Source organism: Eucalyptus grandis, chromosome 6 (genome assembly GCF_016545825.1).
Source record: "Eucalyptus grandis isolate ANBG69807.140 chromosome 6, ASM1654582v1, whole genome shotgun sequence".
Lineage (NCBI taxonomy): Eukaryota > Viridiplantae > Streptophyta > Magnoliopsida > Myrtales > Myrtaceae > Eucalyptus > Eucalyptus grandis.
This window is the reverse complement of record NC_052617.1, coordinates 23,755,521-23,766,899: the sequence shown is the minus strand read 5'-3', so window position 1 is coordinate 23,766,899 and position 11,379 is coordinate 23,755,521.

The window sequence follows — 11,379 nt, the reverse complement described above, 5'->3', positions numbered from 1 at the left end:
GGTCGACGGAGGGGCTTAGCCGCCGGCCTTAAGCTTGCCAACCGGACCCCCTCGACTAAACCGGCATCCCATCCTTGCTCCTCCACCGAGGCCGGCTCGGCATTGAAGGCAGCCATTAATGGCGCCTGAGATCCGTCCCCTCCGGCCGACATTGCCCTACTCCTCCTCGGCGTAGGTCCCGTGAGCTCGGGGAAAAGGCCGCTCCACGGGGCCCACGCGAGGGGGAAAGAAGCCCAGCCCCATGGCTGCTGTCTCCTTTTTGCTTCTATTTATTTTGTTGTTTTGTTTTTTTGTTATTATTATTATTATTATTTATTATCCAAAGAAAATAACAATGGATGGATAAAAACTACGCCGTAATTTAAAAACCTGGGCGAAATTTTGGTGTCAACAAGCAAAAATCAAGATCGATATAAATAATGGATAATTTTATCAATTTCAAAACTTATTAGGAATCTTCTCAACAATCTCCCATTTTTATGGTGACAAAAACTTCCATGCATATATTAAGATAATTAGTTTGAAATATTTTAGTTTTTAAAGCTAAGTATGAACAAGCAGTTTAATATAGCCAAAAACTTGGATATTATCAATTAAGCGCATGACTATATTTATAGAGGAACTTAGTGAAGATTTATGACTAAGAAAAGGTAGCTCCTTGTAGACTTTCAATGTATAAAAACAGATATAAATCAGAGTTAATAGGTATTGAATTAAATCCAATCTAATTGTACTGAAGTATATCCTGCAAGTGTAATTTGTTAGAAAAGTATAACCACACTTGCAAGTGAATCACACTCCGTAACAGTAAGTTATCTCAAGATCTATGTCCCTGTTAAACCAGAGGCGAATGTTGAATGTCTGTAACATTTCTCAACATCATATTTGCATTACTTCTCCCCCTTTTTGTCAGCATCATTGATAATAAAATTTGGAGATAACAGAAACTTAATTAAGTCATCAAAGAACTAAATGACACATATTCATTACAGACCAGAAATATTCGTCACAATCAAAACAAATATAAGACACTAGAAAATCATCTGGATGAAGGAGTGTGTTTAAAAATGGGTCAAGATGGGCTCGAACATGGTCATAACACTTCAGAGTATTGATCTTGTTCTCCAAGGTAGCCATATAATTGCCAAGAACAAGCTCCATTCTGTCCATTTGTTCCTTCAAGCCATCAAATGTCCCTTGCAAATTGCCATACTCCCCTTTAAGGCTGCTCATCTTCATGTTCATAATGATCTGCAAAGTCTGCATCTTCTCATAAATTCAGCATGAAGAACAGTCGTTGCATCCTTGAGTGTCGTTTGATTGTTCTTGACCACTTGTAACATCTGAATCAACTCACTTTTGCAGGACGAGGCTTCAGCACTGTCTGCAGTGGCGGCTTCAGGTTGTTTGTCCTTTGACTCCAACTGAGTCAAAGCATCCTACTTAATGTCCTTAGTTCCTATCCCTTTGTCCGCTACTTCAGGAATTGCTGGAGATGCAGCAATATCAGCAAATCCAATCGGTTCTTCTTCTGATTCAAGCTCTTCTAGAAAAGTTGACTCCCTTTCATCCATAAGTGAGTCTCTGTACTAAATTAATCTTTCTTCTTCAAACACCATCCTCCTTTCCTTTTCTTCTCTTCTTTCATCCTCTTTCCTTTTCTCCTCAATTTTTCTTCTCTCATCTTCTCCTCAGCTTCTACAAGTCTAGGTACCTCAGCTTCTACTTCTGCTTGTCTTGCAGCTTTTGCTATTCTCGCTGCTTCAACATCTAATTTATCTTTTCAAATAGCCTATACTCTTCTGGCAATCTCAGCTTGTCTTTCATTTTCTGCCTTTCTGGCAGCTTCAGCCTTGTTGCTCCTTCTCTTCTCTTCTTTTTTTTATTTTGTGCTCTTTCTTTGCTTTCTCAACCTCTCTCTTATTTCATCAGCATTTCTCTTTTTCTGTCTCAACTCCTTCATTTTGTCAGCCAGTGTCTATTCCAAATCTTTAGCAATTTCATCTGAGAGCCATTTCTCGATAGGTTCAGTAACCATTTCTTCTTGGGAGGCTGTCCAGACTTACCTGTTTTCACTATACTATCAGAAGGTTCCACTAAGCCTTTTCTCTTCCATGTACTTTCTGCTCAGTTCTTCTTTGTTCTGTCTTGCTATTTCTAACATTTTTCTCGAGCTCTCATTGTCCTTGTTCCCAATTCTAACAATTTCATCATGTCTATTTCTCCATCCTTCAAGAGAAGGTCTCAAATGCATCTTGAACATGGTTTCCTCACCAATAGTCAGCCTAGACAAGCTGTCACCCCTTAACTTCTTGGGAATTTGAATTTTCAAATGCTTGAAGATTTTGGTGACCAGGGAACCATAAGACAATTTCCCTTTGCTCTTCGGCACAATTCTGTACATATGAAACAATATGGTGTGTGGAATAGAGAATGGGATACAATGAACAATGTCCCAGAGTAGCCTTGCCTCATATCTAGATATGTCACTGGTGGGGGTGGCCTTAGGCCTGAAGCAGCTGATGAGAATCTTATGAATGATTTTATATTTGAGGGGCGATAGATTGTGGAAAACATGAGTTTTCTGTTCTTTAGAGAAAGAACCATCTTCAATTAAAATTTTGTAGGCTTACTCAGAGTAGGAATTGGAGTGAAAGTGTAGGGATTTACACAGAATTTCAGCAAGTTCTTTTACAATAAGATTGTAGAAAGAATCATCAACTGAAATCTAATATAGTCAGGTGAATAGGAGGAAATATTTGACTAAAAATAGGCAGTGAGTTCAGGAAACACTCCACCAAACTCTGTAGAATTTGTCGAGTTTAAGATCTTGGAAGAATTTGGAATAAAGATTCCATGAGCTTCAACGAAAAGAAAATTAACAGATCTATAAGGCAGGACTCCTCTGACCGCTACTAGTTCATCATAACACTCATGGTGTAACCTTGATTTAAACTTATGCTTATGCCCATGCTCTTTTCCAAAGCTACTCTTCCTTTCAAATCTAGCATAGAAGACACCATCATCATCTTTTTTAGACTGAGATTCATTATCTCTCATGTTAGTTCCTTCAGAATAAGGGCTAGATACAGCTACTGATGTGTCTTCAACATCACCATAATGCATAACCCTTTCTTCAGCCATAGGAGGCGCAGAGGACTGCAAGTTTTTCTTTGCCCTTCCTAGATGGCTCTGTCCTAGTTGCCTCTACTGGCACAGTTCGAAGAGGTCTAGCCATTGCATTCTCAACTTCTTCAAAATCCAAACAGTCTTTCACAGAATAATTTATTTTTTCTTAATAAGCACCTCTGCTTCTAAGGAATGCCATAGTGTTCTTCACGAACTTGGCATTTACAAAAGTTCTCAAGAGGAGGTGGAAGGTTTCCGTAATTACACCTCTGCTTCTAAGGAATGCCATAGTGTTCTTCACGAACTTGGCATTTACAAAAATTCTCAAGAGGAGGTGGAAGGTTTCCGTAATTAGACTAAGTCACCACGGCTTCAGATTCAGGGACGTGCGAATCTTGCTATACCGAGGAAGTAGGATTTGCGCTTGAAGATCTCTCGTGTCTGGGTCGACGAACGAGAGGGGGGGTAATTGACTTCTTCCTTCTCTAGTTTTGATGCACCTGATACTTTAATGTGAGTCAAACCTTTTCTGGAATTTTTAGAAGGAGATTGACAGAGACCAATGTATACTTTGCAAGGAATGTTGGGAGCGTTGGGTTTGGGTGCCATGAACGGCTTGAAAGAGTTATGGGTGAGAAAGTTTGAACCTTTGAGTGTGAAAGGGAATGACCAAGAGAAATAGAACGAGGGAAAATTCCAAATAAAGACCCGAAGTTGACCAATTTTCTCAAATAAGGATCTGAAATGAACTTTGTGTCAGATAAAGACCTAAAGTGGACCTATTGTCTCAAATAAGGACCCAAAGTGGTTGAATCAATTCTAAATAAGGACTTAAGCTTGCTAGTCAGCCAAATATTTGCTAGCTATCAAGCATGTGACATTTCCGACGACTGGAGTTTGGGCAATTTTGTCCAAAAAAAAAATCTAGGGAAAATTAACAAATCCTAAAACATAAACAAAAAAACCCTAGGTTTTCTACGGTCTCCCCATTCCTTGTACCCATCCTCTACAAAGTCAAGACCGAGTTCTCCCCATTCCTTGTACCCATCCTCCACAAAGTCAAAGACCCAAATTCTCTGCCGCTTGAGGCACAAATTCAAAAACAAGAACAGAACCATATTCTTCTTTCTTTGTTTGCGAGACCCAAATTCTCCGCAGGTCGAGCAAGGCGAGGAGCGACGAGAATCGAGTCATGATGATGACCGAGTAGCGATTTGGTTGAGGAGCAGCAGGGGAGAAGAAAGAAGAAAACGTAAATATCTAAATGAATAACCTAAACTTCATTAATTTAGAATTTTCCATTTTTTTCCAATCACAAATTTCTGACAAAATTGCCCCTATTTTAATCGCCGGAAAATGTCTGCCGATGAGCTAAGCTTCTCAATAGAGATTAACTTGATCACATTGGGTCCTTATTTGACATGAAATTCACTTCGGTCCTTATTTGAAACAATGGATCCACTTCGGGTCCTTATTTGACACAAAGTTTACTTTGGGTCCTTATTTGAGAAAATATATTCACTTCAGGTCCTTATTTGGAATTTTCCCTTTTTGAATTTGTGCCTCAACTGGCAGAGAATTTGGGTCTTTGACTTGGTGGAGGATGGGTACAAGGAATGGGGAGAACTTCGGTCTTTGACTTTGTAGAGGATGGGCACAAGGAATGGGGAGACCGTAGAAAACCTAGGGTTTTTTTGTTTATGTTTTAGGATTTGTTAATTTTCCCTAGATTTTTTTTGGACAAAATTGCCCAAACTTCAGTCGTCGGAAATGTCACATGCTTGATAGCTAGCAAATATTTTCGCTGACCAGCAAGCTTAGGTCCTTATTTAGAATTGATTCAACCACTTTGGGTCCTTATTTGAGACAATGGGTCCACTTTAGGTCTTTATCTAACACAAAGCTCATTTCGGATCCTTATTTGAGAAAATTGGTCCACTTCGGGTCTTTATTTGGAATTTTCCCTTAAATTTACTAAAATGGATCAGTAATACCTAGTTTATTTCGAATATGCCCTAATGAATTCTTTTTTAAGGATCTCATAAATATATCAAGTAATTGATGTGTAGATTCAACAAATTGAATATTGACCAAAGCATTATGCACATGACCACGTATGAAATTATGCTAAATATCAATATGCTTAACTCTAGAGTGAAGGAAAAAAAAACTCTAGAGTGAAGAATTGGATTCTTCGTTAGATTGATAGCACTAGTGTTGTTATACTTGATTTTGATGTTGGAACCTGTAACTCCAAAGTCACTTGTCTACTGCTTCATTGATAGAATTTATGTGCAACAACTTCCAAAGGCCACATACTCTACTTGAGCTATTGAGAGAGCAACTAGTTTTTGCTTTTTGGAGTACTAGGAAACTAACATGTAACCCAACAATTGACACATTCCTGATGTACTTTTTCTATCAATAGAACATCTAGCAAAGTCAGAATTGGAATATCCAATAAGTATGAAATCTAGACCCTTGGGATGCCATAGTCCTAAGTTGGGATGGATACCAATATATTTAATGATTCTCTTAAGAGTAGTAAGTTGTGATTCCTTACGATTTAATTGCAATATAGCATATACATTGAAAAGAATATCAAGTTTAGAAGCAAGAAGATAAAAGAGAACCTATCATGCTTCTATAGAGCTTTTGATCTACTGATTTACCCTTCTTGTCTTTGTCAACCTTGGATGAGTATGACATGGGTATCTTAGTTTTCTTGCAATTCTCCATTTCAAATTTCTTCCTAAGCTCTTTTGCATATTTCTTTTGGCAATAAATGTTCCTTCTTTGGTTTGCTTCACTTCCAGGCCAAGAAAAAGTTTAAATCTTCCATTATGCTCATCTCGAACTCATTTTGCATAGATTTAAAAATTTCTTGCACAAATATTCATTAGATAAACCTATATAATATCATTAACATATATTTGAAATAAGAGAATATTTTTGCCTTCCATCCTAATAAAAAGAGTGTTATCAACTTTATATTTTTTCAAATCCTTTCCTCAATTAGGAAGTTGCTAAGACACTCATACCATGCACGAGGTGCATGTTCAGACTTTCTGGGATCTTCAAATCCCAAAGGTTGTTTTACATATATTTGTTTGATATAATCATTCAAGAATGCACTCTTGTTGTCCATCTAAAATAATTTGAAATCATAATAACAAGCATAAGCAAGAAGTAGCCTAATGGCTTCTAATCTTGCCACCAAAGGATAGGTTTCATCGTAGTTGATTCCCTCTTATTGCAAGTATCTTTTGGGCACCAATCTTGCTTTATTTCTAGTCATTTTACTTTTGTCATCTAACTTGTTTATGAAGACCCATTTGGTTCCAATAATTGGATCATTCTTAGGTCTTGGCATAAGTTCCCATACTTCATTTACTTTAAACCGATACGATTCTTCTTGTATTGCATCTATCCAACTTTGATCTAAGAGTGCTTTCTTATATCTTTTTGTTCTATCTCAGATATAAGTGCCAAGGTGCTCCTCATTTCTTGAAAGATAATATTGTCTTAATACCATCATCTAGTTTTCCAAGGACAAGTTCCTTTGGATGATTGGATGTATGCTTCCAATTATGATTGAACCTTCTATCATTGTCTTTATTTGCATTTGAAGATTTAGGCTGATTGACCTCATCACGTGCTGCGACTTCATGATCATATTCAGGTTGCTAGGCGTTTTCACTTGATGAGTATCATCAACCATTTGAGTTTGTTCTTGGATATTATCATACATATGAGTATATACAAGTTCATCACTAGTGTTCGGTTGGATAATACTACTTTCTTCAAACTTTATATTCATCAATTCTTCAATAATACGAGAGTTTTTGTTAAAAACTATAAGCTTTGCTAGTTGTAAGTATCCAGGGAAGATTCCTTCATTTGATTTATTATCAAACTTGTTAGGATGATTATTAGCATTCTTAAGCACAAAATATTTACAACCAAACACTCTAAAATATAAAATATTTGGCTTCTTGCCTTTGCAAAGCTCATAGGGAGTTTTCTTAAGAAATGACCTAAGAAAGACACAATTGATAATATAACAGGATATAAAAATAGCTTTCAACCCAAAGATAAAAATAAATTTACTTTCAATTGAAAGAGTTCTTGCCTTCTCTTGTAAAAGAACGAGTCTTTCTTTTTACAACCCTATTATGTTCTGGAGTATATAGAGAGGAAAGATTATGTTTTTTTTTTTTTTTTTTGGTAAAGGTAATAATATATTGAGCTTTAAACCAAACTATACAAGAGGGTTCAGCACCAAAAACTTACACTCATAACGACAACAAGTCAAAATGAGTGGAAGGGAGCCAAAAGAAAATGAGGAAGATCACGAAACAAGCGAACCAAAATGAGGAAAGATTATGTTGAAAATCATTTTCATCATAAATATTAGAAAACTTTGATTTTCAAATCTCCCCCATGATCCGTTTTGATGCAAGAAATGGTGTAACCTTTTTTTTGGGTAAGGAAAAAAGAAATTGAGTAAGGAAATGGTGTAATCCTTTTCATTTCAACTTTCTTTGAGAATTTTGAAAAATTTGAAAAAGCATAATTTCTATGAACTAGAAAGAATACCCAAGAAAATGCGATATATTCATCCATTATAACCAAGCAATACCTTTTACCCCTGAGGCTTTGACTTCGTGTAGGTCCGAATATATCCATCTGAAATAGCTACGAGACTTGGTTTGTACTAATGTGATTAATTGGTTTGAATGATCTTCTTACTTATTTGCCTAATGTGCAACCTGTACAAAATTTTGACTTCTCAAACTTCATCTTTGGTAATCCTTGTACTAGGTTTCTCGAAGACTTTAGAGATTTGTTTAACACTAATTTGTCCCATCTTCCTATGCCAAAGAAATGCCTCATCCTTAATAGAAAAGGCACTTGATGTCATCACTTTCCACATCCAATACTTAGATGTTCCCATGTCTTCGACTAGTGAAGGACCGTAAATTATCCTTGCTTTTTCAATATCACATTGTTGACTTATGCTGATCCAATTATACTCAGGTCTGTTCTTAAGAGAGAGATCCTTTATAATGAGATGTCCTATTTTGACAGTTCCTTTGCTTATTATTTTCCTTTCGTTGTTGCCTCCGAAGGACACACTTCCACCATTGAACTTAGAGAGCTGAACAAATTTACTTGGATCACCAGTCATATGTCTTAAATATCCACTATTCAAGTACCATTTGTTTTTTCGACCAAAAAAAAAAAAAAAGTACCCTTTGTTCTTTCTCTTCTTGTGTACCCTACAACAAATAAGCAATTTCACGCTGTCTTTGGTATCCAAACTTGCTTGGGTCCTCTCGAGTTAGAAGGTTCACCAATTTTTAAGATAATCACTTTTGTTGGTCTTCAAACCATAGGGCAATCAATCTTAACATGATTTGGATCCCCACAATTCGAGCGCTTCAAGGAGTCTTGACCAATATGTCTTACAAAATGCTTTTCAAAATGATATTTATAGGCAAACTTTAAGGGTCTACACCTCAATTTTTCCTTAACTTAGGAAAAATCGGGATAAAAACATTAGAAGTGTCAAAACTTTACGGCGTTCATTTGAGCGCCAAAACTTTTTTTTTTTTTTTGCTCACTTGAGTTCCAATTTTGATTTGCCTCTTTGAAAAATCCTACATGGACACTGATCATAGAGCGTGGCTTCACCGGTATTAATGTGGATAATTTTTTAAATATTTTTTAATATTATAATATTTTTAATTTTAATATTTTAATTTTTAATTTTTTGCTTTTTTATTGGGTCGGTGAGGGTCATCGGCGATCGTCACCGACCGCAAAATCTTTGTCCTCGACCATGAAGGCCTTGGGCAAGGTCGTCGAGGCCTCTTTGATGGTTGACAAGGGCCCTCGCCACAAAGGCCCTAGGTGACGACATCGGGGCCTTGCCTAGGGTCTTCATGGCCAAGGGCGAGGCAGCCCTCACCCAATCTAGGCAAGGGTTTCATGGCCAACGAGGGTCACTCATTAGCCCTAAAGTCAAAAAGAAAAAGAAAAAAATTTAAAAAATCCATGTAAGACATTTGGCTTGAAGTGGCACATAAGTAAGCGATTTAAGTCTAATGTGGCACTTAAGTGAATGAAAAGAAAGTATTAGCACTCTTACTATTCTTGTCCTAGGAAAATTATTTTGAACAATACTTTCCTTTTGTAGCAAATTAATCTTTTCATCTTTGGAAAAATCTTGTTGCCTTGACTTATTGTTTTCCTTCTTCAACTCAGAGATTTTTTTAAGAGCAGATTTATATTCCAAACATAATTCATCAATATAGTTTGATACTTCATCAGGATTTTTGGATGATTTACCTTAATTTCTTCTTCTGAATCTGAGTCTACCATCAAGCATATGTGAGCATACTCTTCTTTGTCACTTTTTTCACATTCTCGTATCACTCCAAACTCTGCTTTTAAAGCATTCTTTTTCTTTTCAAACTTGCCTTCCTTCTTCTTTAGAAGATTTTAGTTTGGTTTGATGTGTCCTCTTTTCCTGCATTCAAAGCATATCGCATTTTTTTCTTCTACTTTCTTAGTGAATGATTTCTTGGATTCTATTTGTTTGTATTCCTTTCTTCCTTTGAAGTTTTTTCCTTTTCTAGCCATGCTTCTAAATTTATTTACCATTAAGGCCAACTCTTCATCATCATCTTCTTAATCTTTATAATATGTATCACTTGAATCATGAATGTTAGATTTCAAAGCAATTGATTTCTTACCTTTGGGATCAATATCACCATTCAAACGTTCAACTTCACTGAACATGAGAGTTCCAATGAGTTCATCAACTATAAGAGGCATAATTCTCTATGTTTCTTGAATGAAAGTTTTGATGTTATTCCATTCATTTGAGAAAGCTGGAAGAAGTTTTTTAGAAAGCTGGAAGAAGTTTGTTCACACTCTTTGTTGATAAGATTGGTCTACCTTGATAGGTAATCAGTTGACAATGTCAGTGAATTTGAACATGTTAATAACTTATTCATATGGCTTCATCTTGAAGCATTCATATTTGCCAATGATGATATTTGTTTTTGTTTCCTTGTCTCTATCAGTTCCTTCAAATTTAACTTGAAGTTTGTCCCATCTCTTTTACTGTAAATCACGAAGAAACAAGATTATACACATAGTAAATAGCATGATAAAAAGAATAGAGAGCTTAAGCATCTAATGCTTTTCTTTTGGCCACCTTAGTTGGACTGATTGTTGTTGTTGAAATTTTGTTTTCATTTGCTTCTCCTATATTTGAAGCTATAAGTGTGGTAGTTGGACTAGGTGTCAAATTAACTCCATTTTGCACGACTTCCCACATCAGTGGATCAGATGAAGGCTTTCATTTTATTCTTCTAGACATAATAATCTTTTCCATCAAAATAGAAGGGGTCTGGCATTGTTTTATCCTTCCATAATGCCTTCTCCAACAGTGCTAGTCATAATAATACCTATTCCAAGAGTGCTAGCCATACTTCAAATAAACAAGCACCTTGTTTGGATACCAATTGAGGTTGGCTAGTGGGGGTGAATAGGTTATTCTAACAAACTTGACAAATAATGCGGAATAAGAAGTGCCAAGTATGTTTAAAGTGTAACCTTGTGGAACAAGGTGTTGATACAAGCATATTTTGATTATATCTAGTAGTGTCGTGTAGTGCTTCTATCAAACAACAAGTAAGAGTAGAGAAATAGAAAGTAATGCACAAGAGTTTATAGTGATTCAGCTTAATGTAAGTTTACATCCACTCCCTTAGCTAATAGCAATTGGATGGATTCCACTACTCAATTGTTGAAGTTGGTGCTACTTATAGCCAAGCAACTAGGTCTCTCTATCTCACACTTAATCACGAACTATGGTTCTGCCAACACTTATCAAAAGATTACAATGTAAAGCTCACAAAAGACAATAGAAAGAAGTAAAGCTCTCTCGAATTATGGAATTATAATTCTTGATTTCTCTGTCTCTTCAACGCCTTGGTCTTCTTTTATACTCCTTAACATCCAAACTTCTTGTTGGATAATCTTTCAAAGGATCAATCTCTAATCTAGCTGTTGGACAATTGTTGAGAAGATTAGGTAGTCATTGAGGTCAATAAATCAAAATTTCTATAAATTTGGTCGCACATGCAATCAAATCTCGATTTCCAGAAATGGAGTTGCTCGTCTATGGAATGTATCTTGCCTTCAGGATGATTGTCAATCAATCAAAATATCTTG